This window comes from Callospermophilus lateralis, chromosome 4 (assembly GCF_048772815.1).
Source record: "Callospermophilus lateralis isolate mCalLat2 chromosome 4, mCalLat2.hap1, whole genome shotgun sequence".
In the NCBI taxonomy this organism is placed as follows: domain Eukaryota; kingdom Metazoa; phylum Chordata; class Mammalia; order Rodentia; family Sciuridae; genus Callospermophilus; species Callospermophilus lateralis.
Window position 1 is genome coordinate 73059085 of NC_135308.1, and position 27233 is coordinate 73086317.

Genomic DNA, 27233 nt, shown 5'->3' on the forward strand with positions numbered 1-27233 from the left:
GCTAACTGTCCCTGCAGAGACCAATCAAGGAGTGGACCATGGAGCAAGCACTGACACTACAACACATAGCCTCATGACCAGGGCTGTGCCTTCAGTGTAAGTGTCCTGCAGCTCATGCGCCTAGCACATGAGGGGAGTCACCTGCCACTCTAACAACCTTAACATATACCATGTATGCAATACTCCATGCACTTGTCCTCATAATTTGGGATTTCCTATTTCTAGTGGAAAGAAAGAGAAGCAAATAGTTTCAAGTTATTTGAAAAGTTTATGAACTACTGGGGTGGACAAAGAAAGAGATATTGCCCTTACAGAGGACTACTGATTTATACAAACCAATCTAACCCAAGGCAAAATGAATAGTTCAGTCAAATAAGTTTCTCTCTTTCTATATGTGTGCACTTTGACCTAAGGCAAGATTTCTAATAAAATCTCATTACTGGGACCCCTTCTTTCAACATTTTGATCTGCTTAGTGCCTCAAAATTAAGTCACTCTTACAACTCATTCTTCTCTTTTCCTACAATAGCCATGCAGAATTCACATAAATATGCACAGGAAATTCTCCAAATTTCAACTGGGTCTTCAGCTCTGCTCAGAGAATCCTTAAGTACATAGTCAGCTCTCATTGTCAAACCCTGTTACTACAAGCCTCTTTTACCTTCCCAAAGTCCACTTGTCTCCATCCTCACATTCTTATACAATAACACTAAGTACACTTTTATGACTGAATGCAACATGTAGAAACTGCAGTCTCTTACCAAAATACATACTTAATGACATTTTATTAAACCTGACATTGACCTTCAAGTACACAGCCAAGGGTTCCTTCCAATTTGAGCTTATAAAGATGTTGTGAAGAGAATTCATTGCAGTAAAGATGAAAGGAGAATCCACAACTCAGAGGTTTCCATCTGTGGTTCTCCCTCTGACCAAAATCTATTAATTCTTTTGTCTTAATTAATAAGAGAATTGTGACTTTGTAATAATCCATAAATTCCTATGTGATTTGTTTATTGATATCCTCTGTGCCTATACAGCTAATATCCTACTGCAAAACAGTTTCTCAGGCTACACATATGGAAACACTTCAACTAAGAAAAGTACAACCTCATTCTAGTCCTTTCTTCCGACAGGCTCACTGTCTCTAGGGAGATATATATGTTGATTTGCAGATATTTTGGATTGTAAGAAACTTATAAGAACAAAATTATAAAGATTATAAAGTTAATATTAATTGAGGTGTTATTGAAATAAATGATCTTTTTAAGAAATACAATTGAAGAAGGGAAAAGTGTAGTTGAGACCCACAAGAGGGAAGTAAGTGAAGTTCATCACAATAAGCACCTGAGCAGTCTTGGTCTTTAGGTAGACCTCTGAATCCCTTCTCACCCATCCACCTTCTATTTCCTCAGAAATCAGAAACCTTCAAATCTAGAACTTTTCATTCTCCCAGATACTGGACAATACAATGATTGTACCTGAGTATAGGACTCAAAATCATCATGCTTGCTGTTGCAGTTCTGTTGTTCTTCAAAAATAGCAATGAAATTGAAAAATACCTAGTTGGACTGATCAAGGAAAAAACAGAGAAGACACAAATCACCAGTAGGATGAATGAAGGAGAGGGCATCACTCCATTTGAAACAATTACCCATTATCCTTGATTTAAAAAGGCTGTAATCCAGTTTGTCCTAATTTATTAGACAATTTATATAAAATGAATAAGTTTCTAGGAAGATATAATTTTCTAAAACTGATACAAGAATGAATAAAAAACAAAATCACTACCAAAGAACAAAATTGTGCCAAAGGCCTTTCAATGATTATTTCCCCATAGAAATATGAATTTAATTAGATATTCACACACCAAACTCCTTTCACAAGAATTAAAGAAACCAGGCAAGAAAAAATAATGCTTGTTGCAGCATAATAATAAGAAAAGATGCATTGGAAAAGGCAGGAAGAAAAGAGTTACTCATGTGTCCCTCCCTTAATTCAAGTAATGCAGCCTGGAGAGACGCTTTCCACATTGGAAGGGAGAAGGAATAAAGGCTGAACCTTAGACTTAAAGTCCAAGCATGCCATGGTTCACTCCAGGGCATGGCCATATCCCAAGTCCCCTGCATTGTAGAAACTGATTCTCTGGAACTGCCTTAGCCAATAGTGCTTCACCACTTTTTCCCCAACTTTGGGCAGCAGAGGAGGTAGGAAGACTTCACCCTCCTGGAAGCAGGGCTAGAATGAGGTTGTACTTTTCTCAGTTGAAGTGTTTCCATATGTGTAGCCTGAGACACTGTTTTTCGCTAGGATAGTAGATGTATAGGCACAAAGGATGTCAATAAACAAATCACAGAGGAATTTATGGATTACTACAAAGTCACAAGTCTCATATTAATTAAGACAAAGGGCAGGAAAGCTAGCACAGGACTTGACTTGGAGCTCAGTTCTGGACCAAGATGGTGACACATAGAGCCAAGAAGAACCCAAGAGTCTCTCTACTCAGGCCAGAGCTCACACATAGATCTTCCAGACATAGCAGACAGAACTCAGGGTAGACATTTACATACTAATAGGATGAATCCATGTTTTGTCCTACATCAGAACAAGTTTTAGGTAGCTCCTGAATACACCCATGAGATTATGCAGCTACTTGTGGTAGTAAGACTCAGATAGGACCCACTTTAATGTTAACTTTGGTGGTCAAAGAACTGGCTTCACCAACATTACATCAGAACTGAGCAGCAGAAGGTTGAGCCAATCTCAAATTTCTGGGTGTAAGGAAGCATATTAAGCACAGGATTTGGCCTTGTGTATCAGTGCCACACAGGTAAAATCTAATACTGGACAGATCCTGGTTGTACTTGCTCCCAGGCCAGTGCCCTTGAATGAAGAAGAGACACATGGTCCCAGTCAATTGAAATTTTATTCCATCCAGCATGCCCTGTGGCTGGTTGCAGCAGTCAAAGGGCATGAATCCACCCTGGCATTACAAAACTCATAGAGGCCTCGGTCTAGGTCTTTCCTCAGTGTGGCCTTGGCATGTAAAATAACATTGTAGCGTTAGTGGTCAAAGACCTTCTCAACCAATTCCTCTGCCAGTTTCAGACAGAATATCATGAAGAGAAAAACTATTGTCTTGGGAAGTAAAAGAGAGATGGGCACCATCTGTGGTTAAGAGTCTGGAGGTGATCACTCCAATGTGATTCTGTCCAGGGCCCATTGGAATATCAGTGTACCTGAATGCAGGCTAGTGACCCCGGGTGAGGCATCTTGACCTACCCCAGTCTCAGGGAGAGTTTGTATCAACTACCCTTTGAGGTTCTCCCCCATTTCCCCAGTTCATTTTGAAAAACACACCTGCTATGGATGTGGGAAAAACCAGGCCTTGTTCTCTACTGAACAAAGAAAGCATAGGCTAAGTTACTACCTAGTACTAAAATAACAGAAGTGTCAACAGGCTCAGAGAAAATATGAAGTTTGTTTAGTTAGCATTTGTGTACACTACATGAGTGTATGGTAATGTTACATTAAACCCCATTTATATATATAACCCCATTTATATATAATATATATGAATGAAATTATTTTAAATCCAGGTTAGAAAGACTGAAATAAAAACCTGATCCTTCAATATGCAGGTGATGTCACACATCACCAAGGTAAGAGAAATTTCTAAGAAGCATGACTTCACCTAATGGTCAAAATAAGTGTCAGAAAGTGGACATATACTATCCATTTACTCTTGTGTGGAAATCTAAAAATTGTTTTAATGAAACTCAATGAGCTTTCACAAAAACAGAGAAATAATTTAATATTTTAACAGAAATTTACAGAGATGGAATTAATTTTTTAAAAAGCAAGCAGAAATCCTCGAGATGAAAAATAAACTAAGTGGAATTTTAAACCATGAGAGATGGCAGATTACATACAAGAAAGAAAAGAATTAGTGAGCGTGAAGACAGATTATTTGAAAACACACAGTTCAAGGAGAGAAAGAAAAGATAATGAAGAGGAAGCAAGAAAGAATAAAGGAAATTTGGAACATGATTAAAAGATTAAAGATAAGTTTTTCAAGGCATCAAAAGAAAATAAATAATACATAGTGGTATTTTTTGGGTGGAATCTATGCAAGTACATGGAAAGAAAACAACTTACTTTGAACAACGAATGGATCAAGGAAGAAATCATAAAGGAACTTGAATATTTTCTTAAAACAATCAAAATAGAGACACAGCATAGCAAAATGGATGAGATACAGCAAGGTTTCTCAAGGAGGGAAGATCATGTTAATCAATTACTACATCAAAAATAAAAACAAAAACAGAAAGATATTACATATATTGTAATTGTGTTTCCAAGAAGTAGAGGAAAACAAGAAGAAACTGACTCAATATTAAGAGAAAGAAAGAACAAAGACCAAAACTGAAATAAATGAAGTAGAAAGTAAAATATCAGCACAACTAGGAACTTGTTCTTTATAAATACTTAAAAAATTAACAGTCATACTAACAGAGACAGAGAGAGAGAGAAACTCAAATAAAATCAGAGACTAAAAGGTAGACATTACAACTCACACCAAAGAAATACAAAGTATCATTAGAGATTATTATGAATACTCTATACTAACAAATTTGATAACCTAGAAGAAATGGACAAATTCTTCAACACATATACCATACCAATATTGAATCATGAAGAAAGACAATAAATGAAGATACCCGATAATGAATAATGAGTTATTCATAAAAAACCTCCCACTAAAGAGAATTCCAAGGGCTGGAGTGAGATGATATCTTAGAGTATTTTTGATTTGCATTTCTCTGATTGCTAGAGATGATGAGCATTTTTTCATATATTTGTTGATTGATTGTATATCCTCTTCTGAGAAGTGTCTGTTTAGGTCCTTGACCCATTTATTGATTGAATTATATGTTTTTTTTTTTTTTTCCGGTGCTTGGCTTTTTGAGTTCTTTATATACCATAGAGATCAATGCTCTATCTGATGTATGAGGGATAAAAAATTGCTCCAAAGATGTAGGCTTTTTGTTCATCTTACGGACTATTTCTTTTGCTGAGAGGAAACTTTTTAGTTTTATTCCATTTCATTTATTGATTTTTGGTTTTAATTCTTGCACTATAGGAATCTTATTAAGGAATTTGGGGCCTAATCACACATGATGAAGATTAGGGTCTACTTTTTCTTCTATTAGATGCAGAGTCTCTGGTTTAATTCCTAGGTCCCTGATCCATTTTGAGTTAAGTTTTGTGCATGGTGAGAGATAGGGGTTTAATTTCATTTTGTTGCATATGGATTTCAGTTTTCCCAGCACTATTTTTGGAAGATGCTATCTCTTCTCCAGGGCCTAGTTTTGGCACCTTTGTCTAATATAAGATAATTGTAATTTTGTGGGTTAGTCTCTGTGCCCTATATTCTGTACTATTGGTCTACCAGGTTTTTTTTTGGTGCCAATTCCATGCTGTTTTTGTTACTATTGCTTTGATATAGTTTATGGTCTGGTATACTGATGCCTCCTGCTTCACTCTTCCTGCTAAGGATTGCGTTAGATATTCTGGGTCTCTTATTTTTCCAGATAATTTTCATAATTGCTTTTTATGAAGACAAACAACAATAAGTGTTATTGAGGATGTGGGATAAAAGGTACACTCATACATTACTGGTGGGACTGCAAATTGGTACAGCCAATATGGAAAGCAGTATGGACATTCCTTAGAAATCTGGGAATGAAATCACCATTTGACCCAGCTATCCCTCTCCTCAGATTATACCCAAAGGACTTAAAAACAACATATTACAGGGACACAGCCACATCAATATTTATAATAGCACAATTCACAATAGCTAAACTTTGGAGCCAACTTAGAATCCCTTCAGTGGTGAATGGATAAAAAATGTGGCACATATACACAATGGAGTTTTACTCAGCATTAATAGAGAATAAAATCATGACATTTGCAGGTAAATGGATGGCACTGGAGAAGACATGCTAAGTGATGTCATCCAATCCCCCCAAAACAAATGCTGAATGTTTTCTCTGATATAAGGAGGCTGACTCATAGAGGGGTAGGGAGTGGGAGTATGGGAGGATTAGATGAATACTAGATAGGAAAGAGGGGTGGGAGGGAAAGAAAGGGAGCAGGGGATTAGCAAGGATTGTGGAATGTGATGGACATGATTATACAAAGTACTTGTATGAAGACATGAATTGGGTGTCAACATACTTTGTATGTATACAAACAGAGATATGAAAAATATGTGTAATAATAATTGTAATGCAAAAAAGTATGTGTATAAAGCATGAATTGGTGTGAACATATTTTATATACAAAGATATGAAAAATGGTGCTCTATATGTGTGACAAGAATTGTAATGCATTCCACTGTCTTGTATTTTAGAAAAATCAATAAAAAATTGAAAAAGAAAATTCCAAGGGCATGTGACTTCAATACTGAGTTATCCACAAAGGTTTAAAGAAGTACAATATCAATATGGTTAAATTATTTCAAAAAATAGATGAGAGAATTCTTCTAAACTCATTCTCAGAGGCCAGAATTCCCTCATATCAACATTAGACAAGGACGCACAAAAAAAGAGAAAAGGTATAGACCCAACACCTTTGATGATTATAGATGTCAAAAAACATCAACAAAATACTAGCAAATCTAACAGCACATTAAACAGATTAGTACTATAATCGATTGGGATTTATCTTGAGATGCAAATGTGGTTTAACAAACCCAAGACTGTAAACATGATTCAACACATCAACAGAATAATGGACAAAAATCATATGATATTAAAATTATATAATAACAAATGCAGTAAAGGCCTCAAATAAAATTCAGCATTCCTTTATAATAAAATATCTGAATAAATTTAAAAAGGGAAAACATTCTTGAACACAATAAAGGCCAATATGTAAAATGTTACTGAATGGGAGAACTCAAAATCGTCCTTCCTAAAATCTGGAACAAAGTGATAGTGTCCACTTCTATCACTTTTGTTCAACTTAGTACTGAAATCCTAGCTGGATCAACCAGGTAAGAGAAAATAATAAAGGGAATCCAAATTGCAAAAGAGGATCTGCAAATTGTTTGCAGATCATCAGATCTTAATACAGAAAACCCCCAAGACTCCATAAAACAACAACAATTGAAACTAGAAAGTAAATTCTGTAAATTTGTAGGATACACAATCAATATATGAAAATTTATAGTCTTGTGGTTTTTCATTAGTGAAATATCTGAAACATAATCAAGAATCAATTTCATTCATAATAGCTATGAAAAATACTTAGAAATAAATTTAACTAAATAAGGAGAAGATTTCTATAATAGAAACTATAAAACATTAATAGAAGATTTTGAAGAGGTCATATAAAAAACAAAGCAGAAAGTCATGCTATGTTTATAGTTCAAGAGTCAACATTTGTATCTGAAGCAATCTACAGATTCAAGCCAATTCCTGTCAAAATACCAATTCCTGTCACATATCTAGAAAAACACAAACTCAAAATATATACAGAATAATGAAAAAACCTTGAACATGCGAAGCCATTTTGAACCAAAGACTAAAACAGGACTCATTACAGTACTCAATTTCTAAATGTGCTATTAAGCTGCAGTAATCAATAAAGCAGGTTATTGGGATAACAACAGAAACACAGAAAATAGGATAGAATATGTATCCCAGAAGTAAATTCATACCTCCATAGTCAACTGACTTTGGATACAGGTGCTAAGAAAATGCATTAGAGGAAGGACAGTCTTTTCAATAAACACTGGTGGAACTAATGGATAACCTTATTCAAAAGAAGAAAAAACTAGATCTTTATCTCTCACCAGATACAAAAATTATCTTAAAGTGGATTAAAGACTTAAATGCAAGCTATGAAACTACTACAAAAAATAGGAGAAATTCTTCAGGATACAGGAAATGGGCAAAACTTTTGGACACTACATCAAAAGAACAGGTAATAAAGTAAAAAGTAGACACATGAGATTTACAAAAAATGCCAAAGTCTTCCACATAGTAAAGGAAACACTCAACAGAGTGAAGAGACAGTCTACATAACAGGAGAAAATATGTATAAAATATACATATAAAAATGGGTTAATGTTCAGAATATATTTTTAATACAGATATATACAAAATAACCTGATAAAATATGGGTTGTAGATCAAAACAGATACTTCTCAAAATATATACAATGGGGGATGGGGTATAGATGAGTTGGTAGAGTGCTTGCCTCGCATGCGCCATCACCACCATTATATATATATATATATATATATATATATATATATATATATATATATATATATATAGTGTGTGTGTGTGTGTGTGTGTATATACCACCAGGTATATATAGTGTATGTGTGTGTGTGTGTATACCACCAGATATATATATATATATATATATATATATATATATATATATATACTCACCATAACTAATCTTCAAGGAAAAGCAAACCAAAGGACAATGGAGTATTGTCTTACTCTAGTAAGAATGGCTGTTATCAAAAATAAAAATATTAACAAGTATGAGAATGTGGACAATATGGTATTTATGCACAACAGAATATTATTTAGCACCAAAAAGCATGAAATTCTGCTATTTTCAAAAGTGTGGATGCAAGTAGACATCATGGTTTAGTGAAACAGGCAGAGTACAGAAGGATAAGTGCCAGGTGAGATGTCTGAGATGAGCACTATAAAAAAGTCAATCTCACTGAAATGAAGAGTGGGATGGAAGCATCTGGTGAAACTGGAGGCCTGAGGGGAGAGGGGATGATGGGGAAAGGCTGGTGAGGGGCTCCAGGTTATGTAGCTAGATAGGAGAAAAAAGTTCTGTTGTGCTCTTGAACAGCAGGGTGACTATTGATAATGTGCTGCATATTTCAAAAGCTCCAACTATGGATTTTGAAAGGTTTCACCACAAAGAAATTATAAATATTTGAGGAGAGAGATATGTTTAAACTGATTTAAATATTATATAATATATGTGCAGAATAAATCACCTGGTATCCCATAATTATGTGTACATTTTATGTTTTTATATATCTGATAAAAATCACTGTCATGCCAAGTTTATAACCAAGTTGAATTATTATTTCAAACCTCCCTCCAAAAAAAAAAAAACCTCAAGACCAGAAGCCTTCAGTGGTGAAGTATACATTATAGGAAAATTATAGGATGTCTAGGTTTTGTTTTGCTGTACAGAAAAGAAAAGAAAGCACTTTCTAATTTTTTTAAGATATCACCAATCTTTAATGGAGGAAAAGCACATGTTAGTGAAAGCAGAGTCGCATTAGTGCACTCCAGGAAAGCCTAAAAGCACTTTCTAATTTATTTTATGATATCAATAAGATATAATGTCAAAATCAAGGCCTTAGAAAAAAACAAGTTAACTGCAAAGCAATATTCTTCACAAATATAGACAAAAGAATCTTCAGCAAAACACAGCAAGTTATACTCAACAATACACAAACAGCATAATGCACTCGGACTAAATGAGGTTTACCCAGGAACACAATGCCGTTTTTCAAAAAAAGTAAATGAAAGTAATTTACCATATTAATAGAATAAATGAGAAAAAAAACAAGATTGTTTCAATAGATGGATGGAAAATATTTGGTAAAATTTAATATCCCTTTATAATAAAAATTCTCAGGAAAATAGGAAAAAAAGAGAATCTCATTAAGCTACAACAACATTCTTTCTTAAAAATTCCATTTTTTTATATTGAAGTTCCCCCAAAAGGCAAGAAAAATTAGCAAAAAGTATAAAGCTTATGAAATATGAAGTAAAATTCTGTATATTCTCAAACAATATGATTGTGTATGTGAAACTAGGAATCTGCAAATATCTGCCAGTACTTATAAAGCTACAAGACATGAACACAATATAAAAATTAATCATCTAATTGTAGCAACAAAAATCAGAAAGGTTAATAATCTTTTTTGAAAGAAGTACATCAGACCACTTGCTTCAAGATCTGTTATAAATCTACCATATTGAAACAGTATGGTACTGGCCTAAGGATAATCATATAGGTCATGGAACCAAATAGGAGCCTAGAATCAAACTCTCATGTTATGCCTCCCTTCCTGAGTAAAATATAAGAATGACCAATGAAGACACAAAAGGTACTGAAAACCATTAGTAACTAAGAAAGAGCAAGTTAGATCTACTGAGAATTAAACTTATTCACAAGAACTTCTAAAAGAGTAAATAGCAAGTGTTAGAGAGGATTTGTAGTCATGGGAATAGTAGTATTAACTTTGGAAATCTCCAGCTGTTACTTAAAAAAAAAGATATTGACAATATGATATGCCATCTTCAATAATATTCCAAAGCAATGAATGTTCCTAACATTTTTATGTATAGTAACAAAACTAGAATGTCATTCAGCTGTACCATAATAGGTGAATGGATAATGAAACTGAGATATATCCACCCAATGAAAAGTTATTATGTAGTAAAATGAATAAAGTATTGTAAAATAAATGTTATTGGGTATATTTAATGTATGTTACATGATGCCATGATAGATTATAAACATATATATATATATATATATATATATATATATATATATATCCATATATATATTTACTATCGTGAAGCAAGATATCATAGCCAACAAACCACATACTTATCCAAATTTTGCTTTGCTTTTTTTTTCCCTTTGGCAAGAGCATCTAAAATTTAGTCATTTAGCATGAATCCCCGAAAGAGCACAGTTTTATTATCTATAGTCCTCCTGTAGTATGTTAGAGCTCTAAGCTTATTCATATTACTTGTCTGCTACTTTGTATCCTCTTACCTAAGTCTACAATGTTGAACAAACAAAATGAGGAAAAAAGTGTCACATACTGTATGAATGCATCCATGTAGGCCAATTAATGTGTGGTGTTGAAAGTCAGGGAACTGGTTAACCTTGCCTGAAAGGAGGCATGAAGTTGTCTTCTAGTTGTTAATGTTTTATTGCTTGATTTCTGTATTGTTTACATGTATTCACTTCACAAAAATTACTAGAGCTTTAGACTTAGTACTCTTATATATTATAATACTTCAATGAAAATTTAAAATAAAGATTCAAAGCCAGGCCATTGGATTTCAGAGATCAAACCCTCTATTCTTATGCAAAACTAGCTTAGTAATATAATCTTCATGAGACTTTATTAGTCCCAAATGTTGTTTTAAGATGAAAATTATAAACTTAACAGAACTCTAAGAACAATAGAACATACATATTTCTTTACCTACTTATTGGTTAGCATTTGCCCAAAATAGAAAAATTAATATTCTTGTGGAAATTATATTTATAAATGCGTGTGGACACACAAATGTGGAGACTTCTGTTATAGCATTATGTAGACGTTGTAGGTGTATATATACAGTTTTATATCTAAAAACAATTTCAATTTTAAAATATACTGTATCCCTTTGTATTTCTGTTTCTTTTAGGAAGTCTTCCCTAAGCACTTCTGAGTAGGTTAGCTGACTCCCTATTGTGTTCCCACAGCAGCCTTCACTTTCTTAATTATTATATATGTCATAGTATATCATTGTTACTGGTTTAGTTGTCCACCTCCCCCACTGTGCTGTGTCACTGAGAAGTGTGCCCCCTGTTGTAGCATTGGTGCCTGTTAATGTATAATGAAGAATGATTACTTCTAGCAATGCAGTGTACTAGGTACTCTAGGGAACCCTCCGGTATACAGAGAAAATACTCCACAGAAACAGGTCCTGACACCAGTATGGCCTTTATGTATAAGATATAAGCCAGCAGGAGAAATTGGGTAGTTCTCAGATGAATTCTGAGGGGAGCCCTTCTGAGTGTGAAATGCCTTGGAATATACCCATTAAATCTGTGCCACAGAAAGAGTCGAGTGACCTGGCAGGCTGCTGTGGTCACCTGGACTACTGGCAGTAAAGGCTCTTGTAACATGTTCTAGGATTGAAGAATTTTTAATGCCCTCACAGCATAATTCCAAGGTTGAAATTTTGCAAGAAGATGGGCCAAATTCATCTGAAGCAAGTGCTTCCATATGTGAAAATGTGTTTTGATATTTTCATCCTCTGAGGATAATGTTTTCTCTGAGAAAAACCATGTTTATTTGAAAGAGGTATAATTTCTTCTCAGCCCAATGATGAATTCATTCACTGATGTTGCTGATAGAGACCAAAATGGAATCAGAACATTAATTTTACATTTCAATTTGAGAGTCCATCCCCACCCCTAAGAGCCAGAAAGCTTTGCAGACAGGAAACCATCATGGGCCTTTGGCTAGAACTCAAGGAACTGGGCGTTCCTCCACATACAGTAAGGAAGTGAGGAGCAGAACATCTTGTTCTTATTGGGAGGGGTAGAGTTTCTCAAAGAAGGCCAGAGACTTCTGAACAGAGAGGCTGAAAAAGGGAAAAAAAATTGAGTAGAGATAGATACGTGAGGGAAGGAGGCAGGACTAACACCTGTAACTAGAATAGCTGATTCTCCAGGAATGTGGTTAGATCATTCCCATTTCAGGAGCTCAAGTGCTGGTAACCTAACTCCACTGAGCCACAGGCCCAGTTGAGACCAGATTTCAGGCAAGGTCTGAGGAAACCACAGGGAAAAAAATCACTAGGAATACTTTCACAAGCACAGGGTTCTTCTAAGCAGCAGATTCTTGGCATGTGAGAGAACAAGTTCAAGTACCCACAGGGAAGGGAAAATTGGTCCATGATAGGCTCATCCTGAAGTCTCTAAGGCCAGATCCCTGTTCTGCCTACAATGCTAACATCAATTCATCCATGACCTTTCTACTGATGGTGTAGATTTTGTTTTTCCTGAGCAATGGGATCAGAAGACCATCAATCAAAGTGATAGGAAGAGAAAAAAAAATCTGCAGAAAGACAAAGTTCTGCCAAGAACCCTGGGCAGGCGAAACATGATAGTAAGACAGAAAACGCCTGAGCTGTGGGTTTGTGAGGAAGAAAAAGAATCTCATGTCAGGCTCAGAGTGCAGGTGCAGGGTTATCTGTGGTAATAATTGCAGTTCATGTTGGGGGGGAAGTTCTTTATAGGCACCAAGGTTTACATCTGCCCTTGTCATGTGCACATACACATATATCATCACCACAACTGTCCTCACTATCAAATCCAGCACCATGGCTCAGAGTGATTTCTATGGACTCCTGTCTAAACAGCTGACTTCCAGTGGGCAGCCATGGTCCTGCTCACATTTTTACTTCAAAGTTCCTTCACCCATTATTTTCTCTCCCTCTCTCTCTCTATCCCTCCACCTCTCTGCCTCCCCCCATCCAGTATCTGTCTATGTTTCTGTTTTTCAAACTTTCCTCCATTCTCTCTCATCTTCCTCTCCTTTTTTCTTTCCCACTGTATTTTTCTTCCTGTTTCTCTCTCCCCCTTCTCTCTTCAGGTACATCACTCTCTATGGCCCTTCTATCTCCCTCCTTCCTTCTCTCTCTCTCTCTCTCTCTCTCTCTCTCTCTCTCTCTCTCTCTCTCTCTCTCTGTCTGTCTTTCATACACACAAACACACAAGTTCACTGGCAGAAATACCAATAGAGTGAGTAAACATATTATAGAGTACAGGAGGAACAGAGAAGAGGGCCAGCTGAGGTCATCCTTCAGCTTCTAACTGTGAAGTGAGTTTTTAGGTGTCATTGTAGAAGTCCAGAATATAGTCTCATAATTTGTTCTGGAAACAAACTTTATATCTTTCCAACATCCCATTGTTGTTCTTGAATAACAGACCCCACAGAAGAAAAATGAACATTTACTGTCACTTCAGATCATATTAGGTGAAAACCCAATGATGATAAATAGACATTGTCTTTAGGATCCCAAGGACCATTTCCCAGAGTCTTGGAGCTAATACAGCATCTCCATGGTCTTAAAAAGTGGGGCTATGCTTACCTTGAGCATCCACTATGACAGTAAGGAGGAGAAAAGCAAGTCCCTGGAAATGGCCCTGTCTCTGCATAGTCCGTCTGCTCCTTGTGTCCTCTGGTCGCAGCATCGGCTTCCCCAGATGATCCCTCCCAGCTTTTGGTGGAGCTCCTACCACAGGAAGGGGTTTATATAGTGCCAGCCACTGACATGGCCATCTTCTGGTAGCCAATAGAAACTGTGTTTAACGTCTTCCCTGCCCTCAGAGACTATAGGAAAAGGAAAGTTTCTGAAGTTAAAACATCAATTAGCTGCTGAATCTTAATTATCTCCTTATATAAAATAGAGGTCTTTTTGATAACAGATTTCTTTCTGTTCTCAGAACTGGTACAGAAAAGCAATTTTTTTTTACCCAGTTGCTAGCATTTGTCAGGTGCAAACTTTTGGGTCAGTTCTATTAACCAGTGGAATCAAGAAAAGATGACCTTTGTTGAGTGAGACCTAGGATTCCAATGTCACAGGACCAGCATGTTGTGGCTGCAAGGAGTCAAGATGTCCTTAGTATAAGAAGAAAAAGGTGGGGATTAGAAAGATAAAAAGACTTTTGGGGAATGAACAGAGGTGAGTTGGACATCACAATGTGAGTGTTGATCCTATAGGCTTAACTTCCCTCCCTCTTCATTTCTAGGTCATAAGAGGAGAGTCTAAATGTATAAAGATTGTCTTCCTCTCCTTCAGTCGAATCTCAGAGAACTTTTACCAATTTCACATGAGAATAAATTGCAATTCCCTGTGACATGGTGGGATCAGAGATTGAAAATAAGTTATAAGTTCACTTCTCATTTACAATTCAGCTCTCCTCCCTCTGACACTCCAGTCTCTATGGGATTCATGGACCCTGCTAAAAGGATTTCTTTTGTACCCTACTGGTATTTTTGCCCTTTTAGACCCTGCTCCTGGGTCCTCCTTTTCAGCAATTTTTTCTATACCTTCTCTTCTTTCCTGCATTCTCATATAAATTGCTTAGTTCTCTTTCACATTCTCTTCTGACCTCTGCTCAACCTCTACCCAGTGTGGCATACCTCCTGAAGTGTTGTCTACTTACTTGATCCATTACTGAGACAGGGATATTAAAACATCCCAGTTAAGATAGCAGCTCTCTCTATTTCCCCCTTTGCTTGTATTATCCAGGCTTCATGGATTTTGATGCTCTGCCATTATTTGCACAAATATTTATGGTGTTTTTTTTTTTTACAAACTTTGCATCTTCTTGTCATGAAAAGTCCTTCATTAATTATGGTCATAGCCTTTGTATTGGGGTCTACTTTTACTAACTTTATTATGAGTAATGTTTTCTCATTGTATCTCTATCATTTTCCTTTGCACATTTACAATTTATTTCTTATAGAAACATAGTTGCATATTGATTTTAAAAACAATTTCACTCTGACTTGATTATAGATTTTAGGTAGTTATAGAACTAGAGGTGACCCACATACTCTTCAACCATTTCTACCCAAAATTTACATGTTGTAAAACAATAGTACAATATCAATACAAGGAACTTGACACTATCACCAGCAACACATGAGAGATCTAATTTTTTGCATTCAGACTTACATTTAGTATTTAATATTTTTCATTTTTTCAACTTGAATAGATTACAGTGATATTGTGTCATAGTTTTAAATTGTCTCTCTAATGGCTGGTTTTGCTAAACATTTTTCACGTGCTTATTTGGCATTTATATATCATTCTCTATTGAATTGTCTGTTGATGTCTATTGCCAATTTTCTAACTGAATATTTTTGTTTTGCTTTTGAGAAATTTATATATATTCTAAATATAACTTTATCAGATATTTGTTTTGCAAATATTTTCTCTCACTCTCAGGCTTGTCTTTCCATCTTTTTGGAACTTTCTAGAGAAACAGTTTTTTATTATGATTAATTCTAATTTACTAATTTTTACCTTTTTAATAAGATCACGCTTTCGGTGTCATCTAATCACTCTCTGCACAGCCCTAGATCCCAAATATTTTCTCTTATATTATTTTTAAAAGTTTTTTGGTTTTACATTTTATACTTAAAACCAAGTTACATTTTCAGTTAATTTTTATAGGGAGTGAAACTTGGGTAAGGTTCAGTTGTTTTCTTTGCTCATGGATGCCTATTTGCATCACTACATCTAGGCTAGTTTTCTCCTCTAAACTGCTTTTGCATCTTTATAAAAATTCAGTTGACTCTGTGTAAGTCTGTTTCTGTGTTCTCCGGTCTGTTCCATCCACTAACATGCCAGTTCCTTCACTTAAGCCAGATGGTCTGCATTATCATAGCTGTAAATGTCTTGATAGTGCACATACTGACTCCTCCATTTTATTATTTCCTCCCTATTTTTAGATATTCTCATTTTCTTTTTTGCATAAATTTTAAAGAAAGCTTCTTATATTTGCAAAACTTTTCAATAAACTGTTGATATAAATTTACATAAATCTAATGATTTTCTAATCCATGCATAGAGTATGTCTCTCCATTTGTCTTTTTAAATTTTTTGTATACATTTTAAATCTTTCTACATACAAATCTTGATTATATCTTTTTAAATATATAAATAAGTAAGTGTCTTTTGGTTATTGTCAATGACATTTTTAATATATTTCTAAATTTTATTTTTGTTTAATATTAGTATATAACAATTCCATTAATTTGTTCCTTGTGGGAAAACACATAAAATTTATTATCTAAAAACCATTTTTAAATGTATAGTTGATGTTTAAGCTTAATCCATGTGGTAGCTGGTATAGGATTTCCTTCCTTACACAGCTGCATGATATTCCATTGTCTATAGACCACATTTTGCATTGTCCCTTGGTAATGGTTTTTCCCTTTGTTTCTACTTACATTATTTTTATTTTATTTTATTTTATTTTTTGGTACCAGGGATGAAACCCAGGGACATTTAACCACAAAGCAAATCCCAAGTCATTTTTAAGTGTTTTATATTGAGACAGGATTGCACTAATTTGCTTAGAGACCTGCTAATTTGCTGAGGCTGGCTTGTACCTGTGATCTTCATGCCTCAGCTACCTGAGCCTCTGGGATTACTGGCATGCACCATCATATCCAGCTTCAGCTTCGTGTTTACATCCCAGGGAAATAGTAGCATTGTTAGTCAACTTTTCATTAATGTAACAAAATACTTTAGAAAAACAATTTACAGAAGGAAAGATTCATTATGGCTCACAATTTCAGAGATTATAGTATGGTTGTTCAATTGCTTTGGGCCATGGTGGAAAGGCATGGCAGAGGAAATCTGTTCAATTCATGACTGCCAGGAGGGAGAGAAGACAGAAGGGATTGAGAGAAGGGGTTGTGGACAAGATATAGTCCTTCAAAGCACACTCCCAAGGACCCATGCCATTCAACTAGATTGCAGTTCCTACCATTTCCATCAACTCTGAGTAATTCATTCAAGTTATGAATCTATCAAAAGATTAATTCACTGATGTGGTTAGAGTCCCCATGATTTAATCACTTCCACAAAGCTCCACTTCTGAACAATACTGCATTGGGCATGAAGTCTTCAATACATGAGCCTTTGGGGGAGGGGGACTCTTAAGATTCAAACCATCCTATTTTGTTCCTGATCCCCAAATGCTCATGGAAATCTCACAATGTACAATACATTTAGTCAAGAATCTCCATAGTCTTAGAAGTCCCAGCATTTCTTAACAGTCCAAGTCCAAAGTCTCCTCTGAGACCCAAGGCAGCTGTTAACAACAAAAATTTAAAAATAACAAGTTACATATGTTCAAAATACAATGGTGGGGCAGGTAAACATTCCTATGCAAAAGGGAGGAAGGGAGTGATATAAAGGAAGGATTGGATCAAAGTAAGTCTGAAACCCAGGAGGGCAAACTTTAAATCTGGTAGCTCCATATGCTGTCATCTGAGGAACTTGGTGGTGGACTGTGAGCTCCATAGGGTTTAGGCATTTCTGCCTCTATAACCTTGCCAGTTGCAGCCCACATGACCTTTTTAGGGCTGGCTCTACTCATTTCTTGCAGCTTTCCTCAGCAGACATTCCACATTCTTGGCACCTCTAACTTCCTGGGGTGTCCACTTCAGTTTTGACTTCACTGTAAAAGCCTCATTCATTCCCTTCTCATGGGCTGCCCACAGGGATACTAGCCCTACCAGACACTGTCTATCCTCCCAGGAATTCTTCTGAAATCTTGGTAGAAGCCGCCACATCCCTGTAACTCTTGTTTTCTTCATGCCTGCAAATCCAGCACCAAATGGATGATGCCAAATTCTACAGCAATTTGAGCAGTAGTGTGCCTCACTTAAGCCACAGATGCAGTGGCCTCTGAGTGCCTAGAAAGTGGAGCAACAACTTCTTAGGTAGCCCTGTAGTAACAGTGCTCTCTTCTGTTCTTTTGAACATGTTTTCACCTGTACACTCTTGAGCCTGCTATGGTTGGATCTTGCTAATACCCAGGATGCCCTCAAGGCAAAAGGGTACAAAATGCTTGGGTTCTTTGTAATTGTACTAATCTCTTCAGAGTTTCTGTAGCCTTAATTTTGCAAGTGATATTCGGGACTACTGTAGGTTTTTCTAATCTTTTTGCTCTACTTCTTTACTCTGATTTTAAATGCAAAGCTAGCTACCTGCAGCCAGAAATATCCATGCCACATCCTTAATGAAGTGTTACCTTGAAACTTCCTCTGCCATATGAGCACTGAGGGGACATCACAGATCCAAACCATAACAGGATGTAAAAATGCTCTTTGAAAATGTGTTTCCCTGGAGCAAAGCTCTCTTACTATAGGGGAAGCAGTGGCTGGATTCTCCAGGCCTTTTAGAGGACAGGGCCTGATACTTCCTATCAATGCAGAAGCAAGGAATTCAGGGTCAATGCCCTGGAGATGGCTAGACAACCCTGATTCTTACTCTACTTAGGGCATAGGGAAATTTTGTTTTATTTTCAAACAGGTACAGGGTTCCCTCCATTTGTCCTCATGTGAGAGTAGAGAGAATCTCTTTCCCTCTGAAGCACACATTTCAGACAGGACAGAAAATGCCCAGAGGGACCCTTAGTCCTTCAAAAAAGGGAAAAGATATCTCCTCAGGAAGACTTTTGTTTCCTTTGATTGATATAGGAAAAAAAAAGCTGAAGAAACTCAGTAAATAATGTTCTCTGAGCTTTCTCTCTCCCTGCTCAGATGTGGATGTCTCAGATGTGAAAGGGGCTGGATCTTGTGCCTCTGAATCTTTAAGTCTTTGGCAGATATGAAGCCTCCAGGTATTCACGAGCATTCTCTTATGTAACACCAAGGACAGCATGGGATGGGGTTGAGGCCCCTGCCAGGCTGTCACAATTTAGCATTGCTCCAAGCTGTGACTTCATCATGTTGAGTGCCAACATGTAATAGTAAGGAGAATTCCCAACATCTTTTCTATATTCAAGATATGCATTCCCAGTGGTCCACTCAAATCCTAATACTGGGATCTTCTTTGTAACAAATATCCTTAGTTTCATCCTGTGAACTTCCCTCTTCCTTTTTTTTTTCTCATTTTCCTGGTGCAGGAAGAAAATAATATGCAACGAGGACTTTAGAGAACACAAGGATCCTGGGATGAGGAGAGCTTTGGGGAAATTGGTGAAAAGGGCTCAGTGTGATGGGGATTATGAATCTGCATCTTGTCCTTACTGTTTTCTGGAAAGTGATACTTGTAATTCTCTAAACTGTAAGCCTCAGCGACTTTGGAAACATGATGTAATGTATGATAACAGTAGGGATGGGCACATGGGACCAGGAACCAAGTTAGACCAGCAGTGAGAGCTTTTTTTTTTTTTTTTTTTTTTAGTGTACAGGTACTCTGTCCCTCAGAGCATAGAGAACATGAAGAATAGGGGACTCTGCTGATCTGACAGCAGTCCCAGAGACCTCAAGGGTTGGTCTATATAAAGGTATTTCTTTCATGATATATCTTATTCAACCTTTGTCTCAATCTTGATTGCATGTGATATTATCTGTGAGATGGCATGTAAGGACTTCCATGGAGGTATTGAGACCAGGGAAGAGAAAGAGCCAGAGTCAGGGGGATGTCCCTAGCATGTTCTCCCCATAAACCATCATCTGGGGTTTTTCATACTGCCTGTGGGACAATGTCTGCACCCAGCATTTCTGAGTCCCACCTCAGAAATATATCTGCATTTGTGTACTGAGAGGTGAGGGAGTAGAGTTAAGATAATATGGCTTTATATAGAGGAGACATTAGGATAATAGAGCTTAGGGAATTTAGAACATCTGTTGCCACAGCCTGGCTGGTCAAAATAACCGGGGGGGTGACAAGGAACTTGTTAAGGTTGATACAGTGGGCGTCACTTTATTATGGGACAGAGAAGTATATATACCCAACTAATTACACACATCTTAACTTAATTTACATAAACTAGATACAGCAGTCAAAATAAGGAATCCTCATCATCTTAATGATTACACACAGCTTAACTTAATTAACATCAACTAGATACAGCAGTCAGTCATTAAGGAATCCTCATCATCTTTTTTTTTTAATCTCTGTGTTTCAATTTCCTTTATTAATAATTCTTTTGTAGTCATAGATAAAGCATGCCTTTATTTTGTTTGTTTATATTTATGTGGTGCTAAGGATCAAACCCAGTGCCTCACACATTCTAGGCAAGTGCTTCACCACTGAGAGGGCTGAGGCTGTAGTTCCTCATCATCTTAATGGCTCGCTGGTTCGTTGCTTCTCAAACCACTCCTCTTGGCAAAGTGCCAGGCACCATCTTGACTTGTCTGTGGCCCTCATCAATCTGTCCTCTGAGAGGGAACATCTGGTTTTCATGGGACCATCCTTTAAAAATGGAATGACTGCTTTTATAACTTAAATAATTCTCATTCACACTCTATTTTCTTTTTCTTTTTCTGACATCTTTTGACTACCTCGTGAGTAGGTGAGTAGGAACCGGTCTGTGTTCTCTATGTTCATAATTTCTTTAATGATTTCAGATCTAAATTTTTATGTAGTTAAGACATGTTGTTAGACCTAAAATTTTGTTAAAAATCAGGGTGAGTTAATGGAGAAATACAATTTTAGAGAAAGATATTAGGCTTTACTAAACATTTTGTTTGAAGGGACTTATGCCAACAAATTTTGAAGTTGGTACCTCTAACAACTATCCAAAATGTCTTTAATTACAGACCCTGGGATTATTAGTACTTGAAGAGGTCACAAGGTGTGCAGGGCAAAATACTACTTCACACACGAAGTAACTGAAACTGGACAACATGAGACTTTCTCAAGGTTGCACAGAGGTCACTGTTAGATCCAGGATGGCCCTCTTCTCATCCCTAGCCACAGGTCCATATCACTTTCATGCTTTCCATCAGGGACTCTTGTCTGCTTTTAGAGGACAAAAGGCTGATGATCTAAGAAACAGTAACAAAAATGAATGGATTCCTGGTTCTAAAATTATTTCTTAGCTTTCTCTATGTAAAATTGATTAGATGGACATTACCAGGGCCACTCTCTGAGAAATAGGACCTAAGGGACATCACAGCACCACCATGTGCTGTCTGATTGTTCTCCTGTCACTGTCTTGAATTTCTTAGTAGTTTTTACACAAGAGACTCTGCATTTTAATTTTGCCCTGGGCCTTACAAGTTCTTTACCCCAGAGGACAGTTCCTCATAGACAGGTGAAAGTGAGGTCCATATCAGAAGTCATCATTTCCTGGGAGGATGAGTTTTAGTTATTAATTGCCAAGCCTTCCTGCAAAGACAAAATTTTTATTCTCAATGAGGATCAAATTCTAAATTTATTTCTCTTATTTCTACGTACCTTTAGGGAGATGGGAAGAGACTTGAACTTTTGACAAGCTCCCACCTATAGTTACAGTCACCATGCAGGAACCCATCTTTCCAGTCACAATGACATGAATTATGAAAAGATATTTTGGGGTTAATTCAGGATTTAAAGCAAAGTTAAAAATAGAGTAAAAAGGGACATTATATTGATACAGTATTTTGATACTTTATACTTACTAATACATTAGGATTTCTTGGCTAAGCATTCCTTTTCGCTAGGCAGGGATTGGTGAGGGAAAGTAATTACTCCATAATTGTTTAAGAAACACATCAGGACTAATCACATCATTTTCAGGACATAGTGCAAGATGACAATGTCAAATGTCTTATTTAAAAAACATGGATATGTTCACAGTGGCTATAGAACATTCAACAAAGCACGAGGCCCTTCTGATCCTGGGCACTGTGCCTATGATGCTTCCTTGATTCACAGCACTTTCAGAGCTGATTGGCTTGATAAAGCACAGCTGTGTGAAGGTGGTCTGGTACCTTGGAGCAGAAAAAGCATAGCAGCTACACTCACTTGACTTTCAGTAAATCCTGGGATTATGGGCCGGGGATGTGGCTCAAGAGGTAGCGCGCTCGCCTGGCATGCGTGTGGCCCGGGTTCGAGTCTCAGCACCACATACAAACAAAGATGTTGTGCCCGCCAATAACTAAAAAATAAATATTAAAAAATTCTCTCTCCCTTTCTCTCTCTCACTCTCTCTTTAAAACAAACAAACAAAAAAACCCTGGGATTATCCCTGTTGGCCTTTTTGAAGTTGGGGTCCAGTTCCTAAGTTTCTTCATGGAATATATGGTAATGGAGCTGTACCTTTCTGCCACCAATTTCCTAAGAGAAATTGTGGAAAAATGTGTGATGTTCACAATTCTTTTCTTTGATCCCATGTCCCTAATTATTTGTATAGACTGAGAAATAGTTCTTTGCAGTTCTTTTAGCATGTCAGTAATCCCTATGGGAGATATTTCCCTGATAATGATCTGTGATCAATAGTTTATGTTACCCTGTGTGTTTAATGTTGTTTAAAAATTGTCTCAGTCTGGGTCTCTAGGTTACTGTGGTTTTACCTCACCCATGATTCTGGTGCCTCTAGGGGGCTCCGTTTTGTCTTCAGGTCCTAATTATCTCCAGACCCTAAATTTGCTAATTTGGTTTTTTACTTTGCTCAGAAGAAGAAGATCTAGCAGAGAAGAACCTTCTGAATGAATAAGAGAAGTCTGGAAATGAGGATTCTGAGCTCAGAGACTTTGGAATGTCACTTGAAGAACCAGAGTATTGACCCAAGATACTTTGGCCCCCGCTGCAGGTTCGGAAAGGGTCGCAGTGTGTGTTCAGATAGGGTGGGTAATGGTAATTTGTCTTTCAGTTACATACAAATCATCCAATAATAAATACTTTGGCCATTTTGGACAGTTCTGTGTAGTTGAGAATTGTCTGTGAACACCTAGCGATGCCAACACAAAATGCTCTTACGGCATTCATGATGTTGTCCCTTTAACTGAGAGGTGTACTTTTATTTTTTTTTTTTGATGGGTGAAACTCAAGGTGAGTTGACTTGTGGTAAAACTCAGGGAGATGCTGAATCAAGGCCCAGCTGATACTTTACAGTAAAAACAAATGAATATCCCATAAAACTGCAATGCTAATTACAGTATCTTTTCTTGCATAATTTTCCCCCACACCCAGTAGCTCTGGAACTTTGTTACATGGAAGTAGAGACAGGTGTGACAGGACTTCCTGCATAAAAAGTAATAAATCCAAAACATTAGAAATCTAAAAACTTCTCACAGACTTAATTGTAATAGGAAGGTAGAGAAATAATTTGGAAGCCGAACATTTGTAAATACTTAACTTTGAGATTTTGTCTGTGAAGTTTTTCAGATTGCAATTTGTTTTCAAGCCCTTCTCTAACTTTTCGTGGTTGAGTTACTGAGTAGAACATCTCATGTACCAATGGTAATGAACTCTCATCTCTACAGTTCCCAGTAAAGACTATCTCCTACTTTCTCAACTCTGATGACATTTTTTGGTATGTTTTATTAATTAATGTATTTACTTGTTTTGAGCTGGGGATTGAATCCATGTCACTGAGCCTGCTAAGCAAGTGTTATGCCACTGAGCTACACTCCCAATCCCGCAATGATATTTTAAAATGTTGACAAATTCAAATGACCCTGTAACATTGGTAGGTTTTACTTGAGGAAACAATCTTCAGCTTCTTGTTTATTTCCTCTGAATGTGGGAAAAGATGAGAAATGCCCTGTCTCTTGGTAAATAATATCAGTTCTAGAAGTGGATTGGGTTCAGGGTTAATGATGTTCTGTTAGGGTATAGATGAGTCTTGTGCCCTCAGCATGTTAAGCTATGAGAAGATATGGATGCATGATACCATAAAAAATAGTTTTAGTATAATTATTTACACTCTCTGTAAGATTACTCTGTATCCCACTATCTTTGAATAACTTGATTCGAGCCAAAAAAAAAAAAAGAAAAGAAAAGAAAAAAATTGTCTATCTATTCCCCAAATTCCATCTTAATATGTTCTTATCAGTGGAAGAGGAGGGGTATGAGCTTATTTCTTACATGCTGTGGTAGGTTAATGGGATAACACACTGTGGAGTAAGGTCAGACCTGCTATCCTCTGAGCTTCCTGAGAAAATCATTAGAGTTCACATTCCACTAGAAGTAAACATATCATCTGCAGATAAAAGTCCAAGTTTTTAATTCTTTCAGTAATGAGAAAGAAAGTGGATGAAGGATTGGCTCTATAAACACTCTGGTATTTCTGATGGCTTTTGGGTGTGTCAGGCTATCATGCTTCCAAGTGCTGTGTTCTGTAAGTGGGCTCTATTTCACCTAATGTACAGACATTTTGCTACTTCTTCCTTATCAAAAAATATTTCTTTTAAAACTTTATTTTATGTAGTCAGTATTTACTGATGTTTAGTGTTAAAGGGAAAGTAAAGAGTGATACAACCTGGAGCAAGATGTGAACATCATCAAATTAGCCTAATTTTAATATCCTACTGCTGTGCCTTTCAATCCCTTTCACCCAAGGAAATTCCTCTTTGTGATTCTTTCCATTAAATTTAACCCTAATTGTGACAATAACTTACTATGGAGTCTCTCCCATCTCTCAGATTGGCCTATCCTGGCTTCTTTCTTTTATGAGTTTTGAAATGGCTCCCATAAGTCCTCTTGGAATTGACCCTCTTGCCTCAGGTGTAGAGAGGTAACAGGAGAGTAAATCAATTAAATATTCTTCCTCCAAAAGAGGCAAAGTGGAGGAATTTTGTCTACTTCCTATCTTATACTTTGTTCAATGGTCAGAAACAAAGAAAATTTGGTGTTCTCAACAGTCATTACTTGGCCAGTTTGAATCCCTGATTCTCATATGTGAGCTATGGTGTGCAGAAGCTGACCCCACAAAATAGGATTTGTGCATTCTGCCTATTTGAAGTCTAGTCCACACTCATGATTCCTATTTAGGAAGTCCATCTTGATTTGTTCCAAGATGGACTGCCTAAATAGGAAAGTGGCAATAGTTTGGCAAACTGATCAGCCTGGCTTTCAGGGAGTAATAGAAACCTTGTCAACACAGCAGATTTACAGTTAGGAAAATGAATCAAATTATAATAATTGGACACTGACTGATCTCCTACAATACAGTATACATACAGCATTAACTTTTATGACTGTTACCCATATCCCATCCCCATTTCCTGAATGAAAATGCAACTGCTGTTTTATATATATATATATATATATATATATATATATATATATATAAATATTATATATATATATATATATATCACAAATTTTCTTCCTGTTATACATCACTATGATCATAACTTCAAATAGGTATAATTATGAGCAGAAAAACATCCTGTACCTTAGGTCATATCTGATTACCAGTAGTGCAGGAGGACTTGCTTATCTGTACTTGGCAGTAAATTGTGGTGTAACTTGTGCATCTGAAATATCCGAAGCATCTACATAATTTCCTAAACTACCAGCCTCACCAATGATCAATTAGAGATAAAGGGACATTTAATTTTAGAAATTTGAACTTGGTGTGTTAATTGATAGCTTTACATGTAGTTTGGCTGAAAGGTGACAATGATTTATATCATGTTCTCTAAATATTTTTTCTTAAATGAAATAATGTGTTTTATTGGCAATGTCTACATATTTCTGCCAAATCAGTGAAATATCAGGGGCTACCCACTTCCATAATCAACTCTGAAGTAATAGTAGTGATAATAAGAGTAACTATCCACAGTATTAAGCACATTAGAATAAATTTGTCCTTGAGTAGTTGAAGCCTGTATTAAACTGGTAAATAAGAGTTATGGTGATGAAAGGGTTTTAGTCTGAGAAGAGGACTGCATCCAGGAGGCAATGACAGTGTGGATTGTAAGGAAGTTCTGATCATGCATTTCCCCAATTCATTTTATCACTTATATAAGTGTTATACCCACAGACATTTGTGGAAATAATCAGAGCTAGTCCTTGTGTCCATGATGCATCAGGGAAGTACAAATGTTACTAAATTAAAATGTTAAACAATTAAAATAATCAAAAACATGGTGAATATAGTTGAAGAACAAATATTTTAGTTGAAATGTCAATTTATCGAGAAGGTAAGAAGAAAATATAGAAGCAGAACTTATCTCTGAAACATTAAAGGTTATACAGCATCTATTTATCAGAAGTCCTAGAAGGAATGAAACATAAGCCTGGAGAAAAAAAATGATTAACTATTAGTTGAAAATTGCAGAGAAGTAAAAAGCAAGTCTTATTTTGAAAAGACTTGTATATTGCCACATAAGTATAAGAAATAATGATAATCACAGGTAAACAAATTAGAATAAGATTTATTCCATGCATGTATAATTATGTCAAAATGGATTCTACTGTCATTTTTAACTAAAAAGAACCAATAACAAAAGTACTAAAGTAAAATTTGCAAAAAGTGATTATGTGATCTTTTAGGATGCAAGAATCAAATTGACTGTAAACTTTTTAATAGCAATGTTGCTTACAAAAAATAATAAAGTAATAGCTTAAAATAATAAAATCCAACAACTTTGAATTTAGAATTCTATTTATAGCAAAAATATTTTTCTTAAGAGAGGAGTAAATATATTATCAGTTAAAGAAGCTCACAGCTTTATAAAATATATATCATGCTGCCTCTTACAGAAAAAGAAAGAATAAACTCAATTTAACAGTAAGTATAAGGAAATTGTAATGTTTTTCAAAGATCAATCTTAGTAAAACACAGGACTAGATTGTTTATTGTTGACTTGCATCAAACTCTCATAGAATATTTTCTCTTTTACACAAAAAGAAAAACAGAACAAAAAAATAGTGGAAAAAAATACCCATTTTGTTTAGT